Genomic DNA, 8,537 nt, shown 5'->3' with positions numbered 1-8,537 from the left:
GGAAAAATCAGACAAGAATTCAAAAGTTTACTGTAATCAGAGTAAGGCAGGGTACTCACTGAAGTCTGAAGATCAGGGAAGTCAAATCCAAGTCTACTTTGGGAACTTTGTCACCTTCTCTTTCCGTAAGTTTGAAGCAAGTCTGAGATAAAGGATTTCCCAGAGACTGTCAGCAATGACATGTAGCCGGATAAGATACTTAGAAATAGAAACAGGCACTCATTATGGAAACTGCAAAAAGTACCTTTGGTCATTAGATGTATTAATAGTATTCTTACTAGCCTCTTATATGACTAAGAGGAACACTGCAAAAAAAGGTTTCTCAGGAGAAAAATAGTTACGCATGTTGACGATATTTTGGCTGCTGTACAAGCATGTTTCTTTTCCCTCCCTACCCCTCAATCCTGAAACCAGCCTGCAACTTACTCCTCATTTTATATAATTACTTGCTGTTACCTCTGCAGTGCTGAATATTCAAGAAGCAAGAATGTGTCCTCCAAATGCCACAAATGCTACAGCTTCAAGCAATGCCCATTTGAACATGGAGTAAAACAGCCCATATGTCAGGAGGCAGAGCTATTACTGCTGACCACAAGGAATGTAACACCACCACGGGGAAGGAAAATGCCTCCTTGGCTTGGTTTCCACCTAACTACTTTATAAAAAGCTCACCAAGTTAGAATCAGGCTCATAGTCAAAAAGATAAAGTCACAGTAGTAGATGCTTCAAGTACTACTGACAAGAGATTTTACATGTGCATCTCAACTACAAAGAGCAGTGAAGAGTAGAAAATACAATAAGCATAGGATTTTCCCTCCCTGCATAGTCCCAGACATGTAAATACCCATACCTGCTTAAGTGTAGCACTAAAAAACCTAGATGGGGGAGGAATGGTAATTGTAGGAACCTTAGGGAATTAAAAAAAACTGACCTCAAAAGACAGAGAGCAGGGCAGTTCAGCTAGCTGCTGAAAGAATAAGTAGTACATCAGCAACAGAGATTGCTAGGAAGAATTGCTATTCAACTGCATCCAGGAGAAGGAAAGTTATGCTGCCACTAGGAGAGGGGACAGAGAACAGACTGAGCACTGGAAAGCACAAAATCCTTCAACTTCTTGGAATTAATTATTTTCACACGCATTGTCTCATTTTCAAATTTTGTTGAGCAAGTTAAATATTTGGGTGCAAGGCAGAGGATGGTGAAAGGAGCAAGACTCTCTTCACTGTTATGCTCTCAGAGCTGAGATTGGCCCTGTTTTTTCCTGTGAAGAAAGATACTGTTGGCAAGAGCACATTAGCTTCTGTCCTACTCTCAGAAAATTCCCGGTGCTGTGTTCTAGAAAAGGAAAAGAAAGCACACAAAGCATGCAAGCTACTCAAATCCTCAAACATCAAATCTGAGCCTGCTGGAAATCTGGACTTGCAATTGCATTGACTCTGACACCCAAGTAGGGGCGATAAAGAAATTTCCATGCCAAAGATTTCAGAACAAAAATACTGACTAATGTCCTAAACTCCAGTTTAAAAAAATCCCAACACAACAAAACAACACACACACATCTGCTTTCTGTAGAAAGTTTCAATGCTTCATTACAAAGCTTCTGGCAGAGAGCTGAAAACTTCTTGGGTTTTCAATGAAGCTTGGAGTTGTCAAGTTTAATGGTGTTCTAGACATGTTTGGGACAGAAGTTTAGGTACTGTGGGAGCGGAACTTCCTGGCAGAAAGCTAAGAAATCCAGGCAATTTCTATCACTAGAGTTAGAAAGCATTTTTAAGGAGTCACCTTTCTTATTCAGGCACCCACACTGGAAGCTGGGTGTTTACGTCCCACTGCTGACCCTAACCCTTCCTGCCTGCAAGGATTTCTACACCTTTCCTTCAGATTGATGCTCCCATAGCAGAGTGCCAAGGATGTTATGATAGTTTGGCTCCTAGTCAAATTTTATTTCTGACAGGTTAAAACAGAATAAGTAAATCACTGTCATATCTCAAAGCACATTTCCCCCTCCTTTTCTGTTTCCCATGTCTATTTTGACAGCCAATGAATTATTTTGCCTATTTTGCTCCCAGCCTAGAAGGATATATATAAAAGACTTACAGCCTGCCACGATCCTGAAAATAATTTGCTGGGTATCATTTTCCTCTGCTTAACTATCCAATGTGTTTGTGTCTCATCATTAAATAAGGCAACAAAGTAATAAGTATGTTTTCTAACATTTAAAAAGTTGATGGAATCCAAGGAGTTTTGGCTAGCCTTTCCATATGACTGGTTTGTTTTAAGATTTAAAAAATGTTAATTTATCACATATCCCGTTCCTCATGGAGAATAGTTTATCAGGTAGAGTTAGAAACTTGCTCCTTTATTAATACAAAATGCTTCTAGAGCAGAAAACAAAAACGATGCTGTAGGATGCAGTAAAAAGAGCAAGGAGAATTTAGGTAGGGCAATAGTAAGTAAAATGGAATTTGGCAACCACACTGGAGCTCAACAGCAATTCAAACTTAATGATCCTGAGTTTCACTTTACACCTTCTACGAAATACATTAAATATAAATAAAGTCAACAACAACAGCATGATTAACTGAAAAAAATGCAATACCTAAGGTGATATGAGGTCAGACTTAAAAGAGAGGGGCAGAAAACAAACCCAAAACCCCACATGTAACAATGTATTATCTCCAATATTTTATTTTTTGCTTTTGAAAATTGGAGAGAGGAAAACAAGTATGTGTCCTGCAGTTAAGCTCTCATGTAAATTCATTTAGCAGGACTATGTATACGAAAACATCTTGTCTAAGGACACAGAGGACTGTGTGCAAGTTTAAAATCATTAACTATTGTTATCTGATAACAAGCCCTAAATCTGTGACATCCAAGTTTATTTAAACTGAAAGGGTGACAAACATGAAAGCCAAGCACTCCTACTCTTCTCAGCCTTTTCTTCATTGTAACACCCGCCAGAAGGGTCTTGGACTCTCCATAAAATGTCTGGCAAACAAAGGCCCTGTTAATTGACAAGCTATTGCTTTTACTGCTTCCTACCACAACTTGTGGGAATCTTTTAGACCCAAATCAATTCTGCACACAAGTGTTCCCACGAGATGCCACACGCATTCCCATTTGAAGCCACTTACAAGAAGTGCTACAGCCGTCTCTCGTAAAACCTTTGTCTTCACTGGGCACTTCTGAAACCACGTGCAACCCTTTCATTCCCTGCTGGCCAGCAGGTTCTTTTTTTGCTTGTTTGTTTGCTTACTTTAACCAGGTTCTTTGTTTTCTGTCATCTTACTGCTTTGTTTTTCCTCTAAGACAAATCCTTTCTTTTTCAAGGAGTGAGTTATAGCAGAGATGTTTGTGGTCTTCATTGAACACCAATGCCAATAAAAAATAGTCCCCTCATCAGAAGCTGCCTGTTAACAGCTTTCCTTTACTGTTAAAGCTCTGTGTACTTAATTCTTCTTTGTCAATAAGAACAATCAATCTCAGTCTGTTAATTAGGAAGAGTTTAACAAGACAGGGGACAAACACCTGACAGTGTGAGCTCTGTTCCTTTGCTCTCAGGAATGACAGCAACCTGCACTCATGGTATAAACCTTTATTATCACCATTTAAAAGTGGTCAGACTGCATTATTGTTTTCTTTCTATGCTTTAGGAGTCAAAAATCCATCCTGCTCTATCCGTTCATTTCCTTTAAATGACAAGAAGTTCTGGACATTTTCTCTGTACTGCAAGAGGTTGTTCATGCAATGCACAATTCCTGGGTGTGGTTAATCAGCATTCACTTGGGGTCTTCACATACTCAAGAAGCTTTAAGTTTTTCATGGCTTCTAGTATCGCTTAATTCATTGATTATCACAATAACATCTTCAATCATACAACTGGAAACACAGTCTCTGTCTAAACAAGAGCCTTATAAAGGCAGAGTTCCTTCATCCAGTTCCTCAGTGTTTCTACTCTTTTCCAGCAGGAAAAATTCCCCAGAAATCTGTCAAATCACACTTTCATCTTTCTTCTCATTCTTCTTCCACACTCTTTTCTTTTAGGGACAGAAATACATGTCCTTATGATACAAAGCACAACAGGAACTCATCTTTGATGTCCAAAGATGTCATCTCAGAAATATTAACTGGATAGTGCTACCTATGTGAAACAAGAGAGAAGAAGGAAAACCAGCTGGACCTTTCAGACTGCACAGTCAGAGGAACATGGATCATGCTGAAGCGTGAAAGACAAATTTGAGCTGAATCCTGAAGGGTAGGAGGGGCAAGCAAAAAGCTCTGAGAAATAAATTGATATGGAAAAGATGTTGTGTGTTCTGGACCCATGATCCTGAAAGAGTAATCTAGACCTTCAGGGAGCTGCTCAATACCTTTATTCCTCTGGAAATGTGCCAAATCTAGGCACAGTCTCTCACTGCACAAAAAAGATCCATTTGATACTCACCAGAATTAAAATTATGATGAAGGGTTTCTGCAGACTGAGCTTGGAACACACTTGAACTAGGTGAGCTAGAAAGCTCTGCAGGTAGGAGAGATGTAGGATGAAATTCAAATATCCACAGAGGAAGGAAATGACACAAAAAATGCTTTCTAAAGTCTGAGATTTGAAGTGCTTATGAATATGAATAATTTACACTGAATAATTACATTGAACTATGCCCACATGCATTGCTATGCCAGAGTTTACTTGTATTTCAGAAAAATTGTGATTGATTTTATTTCTAATTTTATTCCATGACTTTTATTATAATTATTTTTAACTTTTTCTCAGAGGCACATTTTTTTGAGAGAAATCAAATGAAAGATTAAAGTGGCTATGTATGTCAATGAAAAAAAAGATTTCACATTTGTTTTACCCATTTTTAAAAAATATCCCATTTTTTAAACTTTGATTTTTCCAAAATTAAAGGAATCTAATATTTCAGACACGGCACATGTACTGTACAATCCCCATGGAAGTAGGTATACTTTTTGGAGCCAGAAAAGAATCAAATAAATAAAAACTAAATAATAGGACACTGCCTATTTCTCCACGTTGCATAATTTTTCTTTCTGAAGTTCAGTACACACCAAAACTTTGCTCTTCCACACTTATCTGCACAGCCATACTTCACCTACCTGGAAGACTGGTTTTTTATTAGGCTACTTAGAAAGCCAAACTTTCTAGCCTTGCAAAAAATCTGCAGACAAACTTATTGGGTGTTCCCAGGGAGATACAGCGAGCATCCCTCCATTTCTGTATGCTTACTGGTCTCCATTTGCATCCACCCATAAGCCAACTACTTCTACTAAAGTCATTAGCTTTGAAGATGTGAGCACTCCTACCAAAAGACCAACTCTTGTTTTTCCACCCCTAACTACAACTCTTTGTCGCTGTTTCTTAGGCCCTAAGTAGGGGCAGACAGTGTCTGCTGGAGTTTGGAGCTGAATCAAAGCAGTTGTAGTACATGGAAATTTGGGAAGATCAACATTTGGCACTGCAGTGAGGATGGAAATTTGAATTTGAATTATCCTCAGTCTTCACTGAGGACACATTTAATTGCATGTTCCCCTGACTTTCCCAGCAGACTGGCATACCTCCCCCACAGTCTATTGTGGTGGGAATGTATCCCAGCAGCACCCAGTAGCAGTTAAAGCCAAACCTTTCAAGTAGTATCAGGGTGCTTAATCACCCAGCTGACTGCAGGGCCAGGATCCATCCTGGCTCTCTTGAGCCATCCCTGAGGCCTGGGAGCTGGGTAGGCTCCCCCTCTTGTTATTGGAGGGAGATAGGCATCTGCAGAGAGTAATCCATCCCACCTCTCTCTCTGTCCCTTCTCTCCATTAACTGAAGAGGGGCCCAGATAAGTAGCTCAGATCAGACATACTACTTCGGAATGGCTGAAGCTAGACAAGATGAATTCCACCCTCAGCATTCAAAACACTTACATATGTAGTTTCTCATTACTTATCACAGTTGAAACACCTGTTACCCATTGATTTAGAAACAGATTTTCTCAGTGCGATTTCCTTTTCTTTGTGCAAAGCTTCATTATGCAGTTTTTGCACTCTAGCACTCAGGAACATAAGTGACAAGACATTTCCTGCATGCACACACCCACAAGTGCACCTGCAGACCAGTAGCTGTCTCCATCTTGAGCCCCTCTGAGCAGCAGTGTAAAAGCTCACAATGATGCAGAGGAGATCAAGCTGCTTTTCAATTCAGTTCTCCAAGGACCCCAAATCCCCATGATCTGCTCCCAGCGACTTGTGTTTCACTTGTTCCAAATCATTTGGGAAAAGCATCTAAGAGGCCAGCATTGCTTTTGTGAAACAATGCTGTTTGGGGACCAAATGCTCACAACCACCCTGCTGAAGGCTGTCCCTGTGACATGCCTCCCCACAGAACAGACAGACGGCACAAACTTTCCCATTCCCAGCTCTCAGCCATCCCAGCAATGCTGTAATCCAGCCTCCAACCGTTTCCCAAGCAGGTCAGCTTCTCTTCTCCCCACAGGGGTGTGGAGGAAGACAGGTCCTGGGCTGCGGCGTCTCCATAGTGCTATGTGCTCTCAGCATGGTGGTACCTCGTACCGCCGCATGCCTCGCATGCCAAAACGCGCAGCGCCCATGGTCTGGGTAACAGCGCTGTGAGTCAAAAGGAGCTAGTTATGAGTTTGGATACTACCATTTAAAGATAAGTTTCTCCATGGTTACTGCTCTCACGCAAGGTCACTTTCCTGCCAAATCTCCTCTCCTCCCTCCCTGGCTCTCTCTCCTTCCTCCTCCACTATTTTTTTTTCCCAAACGTGCTACATCAAAAGAGAAAATGAAAACATTTATGATAATCACAGTCTGACTATTTTAATGCAGGCTGTAGGAAAGGAAACATGTAAGCCAAGTGCTCTTACCGTGCAAGCAGAAACACACTCTCAACCTCATAAAAGTAGTATCTGAGAAATAACACTTGATTAAAGCAGCCAGTCCTTCATTTAAGTAGGTGCTTATGGTAGGGAAAATAGCCAAGGTTTCTCTAGAACAGGCTGCTGGCCTATCACGAAAAGCAGGAACAGGCCAGACAGATAAATTATTGCGAGACAGCTGGGTTTCAGCCGGGGTGCAAGGAGATCCCTATTATCCCATCTACCTTTCCTACACAAATGCCTCTCCCCAGAGAAACTGAGTCATTAAAAGCCAGCTCATTCACTCCTGACAGGCAACATGCATTGAGTGAGAGGTGATACATTCTCGTTTTCAGCAAGAAATCTTAGTCGCCCCAAGGAGCAGCTCACTTAGGAGAGCAGTAATGGAATACAGGGGCTTTCATCTCCACCTCGCTGCCGCGAGCACAGCCTGGCTCAGTAACAACCCAAAAGTTACTAGTTAATGGCTTGTTTTGGTGACCTCCATGAAATGAGTTTGGTGGGTTTAGTCAGGTTTTCAGTAGACAATAACTGTTTAGAACCACAAGTGGTGTTAAACAGAAACCATACTCACAAGTTAAGCACCTGGCAGGTAAGGACCAAGTGAACCATCCAAGTATAGCCATGCCCTTGCTTTCTCTACCCTTCAGGGCCATGGTGCACATGGGAAGCCCTGGAATTGGCCAGCCTGCTCCACCAAGATGGGGATCCCCCAACTCCCAAGATTCCCATTTTGTCCTCATTTGCACAAGCAATGTGCATTAAAAAAAAAGCCCCAACATCTTAACAACTATTTCACATTCTTCAGGAGCTCAATAGTATCTAGTAGGCACCACAAACTTGAACTACCGAAGAGCTTTCTAAAGATGGGGCCCCACAGTTCAGGCCTGCTGACACATACTGACTTCTGAGTGCATCATTTTTTTAAGTAATTCTACATTTTTATACATTCAGCAAGTGTACATCATCCCTATATCTCTCTAGGAAAACAAACCACAGCCATCCCTCTTTACTTTCTTCCTGTTCAATGCTGTCTGCAGTCCCAAGTCTGAGCTACCCCTGGACAGTGATGGCCTATGGAGTCCAGAAAGAAATAGAAAAGTTTGCTCCCAAGTAAAATGCAGAATTCACCCTGAAGTGAGAGTGACTGGAATCCTTAAACACACACATCCCCAAAATAGCAATAATTTGCTCATTCTTCTGCCACATTTCCACAAAATAGTGGAAAATAGTACTAAATAGTTACAATCTGAAATCCCAGAAGAAATCTAATTTGGGCTAAGGAGCTACCTTTCACCTGTTAAAGCCTGCACAAATTACAGCACATCACACAAAAGCCTGTTCCTATCACTCTGCATGACTAGATAGGTATCTTTAAATAAGACAACCATCCACCAGCTGTTTAGATAAGAGATTCACTGGGGACCCATTCCCAAAAGGGAATGGATGCAAAGCAGGCACCAAACTGCCATCACAGCCCTGAGGATGCCCCCATTATTTACTTTAAATTACATAGGAATTAGCATAGGCTCAAATTCTGAAGGAAACTGGCAAGATGGTAAAAAAAGGTTTTGCAGAGAGAGGGAAGGGAGTTCTGATGTGGCTTACACATAGATGGCATTTCTTTGGCTTTCA

This window comes from Acanthisitta chloris, unplaced genomic scaffold (assembly GCF_000695815.1).
Source record: "Acanthisitta chloris isolate BGI_N310 unplaced genomic scaffold, ASM69581v1 scaffold14335, whole genome shotgun sequence".
NCBI lineage: Eukaryota > Metazoa > Chordata > Aves > Passeriformes > Acanthisittidae > Acanthisitta > Acanthisitta chloris.
Note: the sequence above shows the minus strand (reverse complement) of the source record.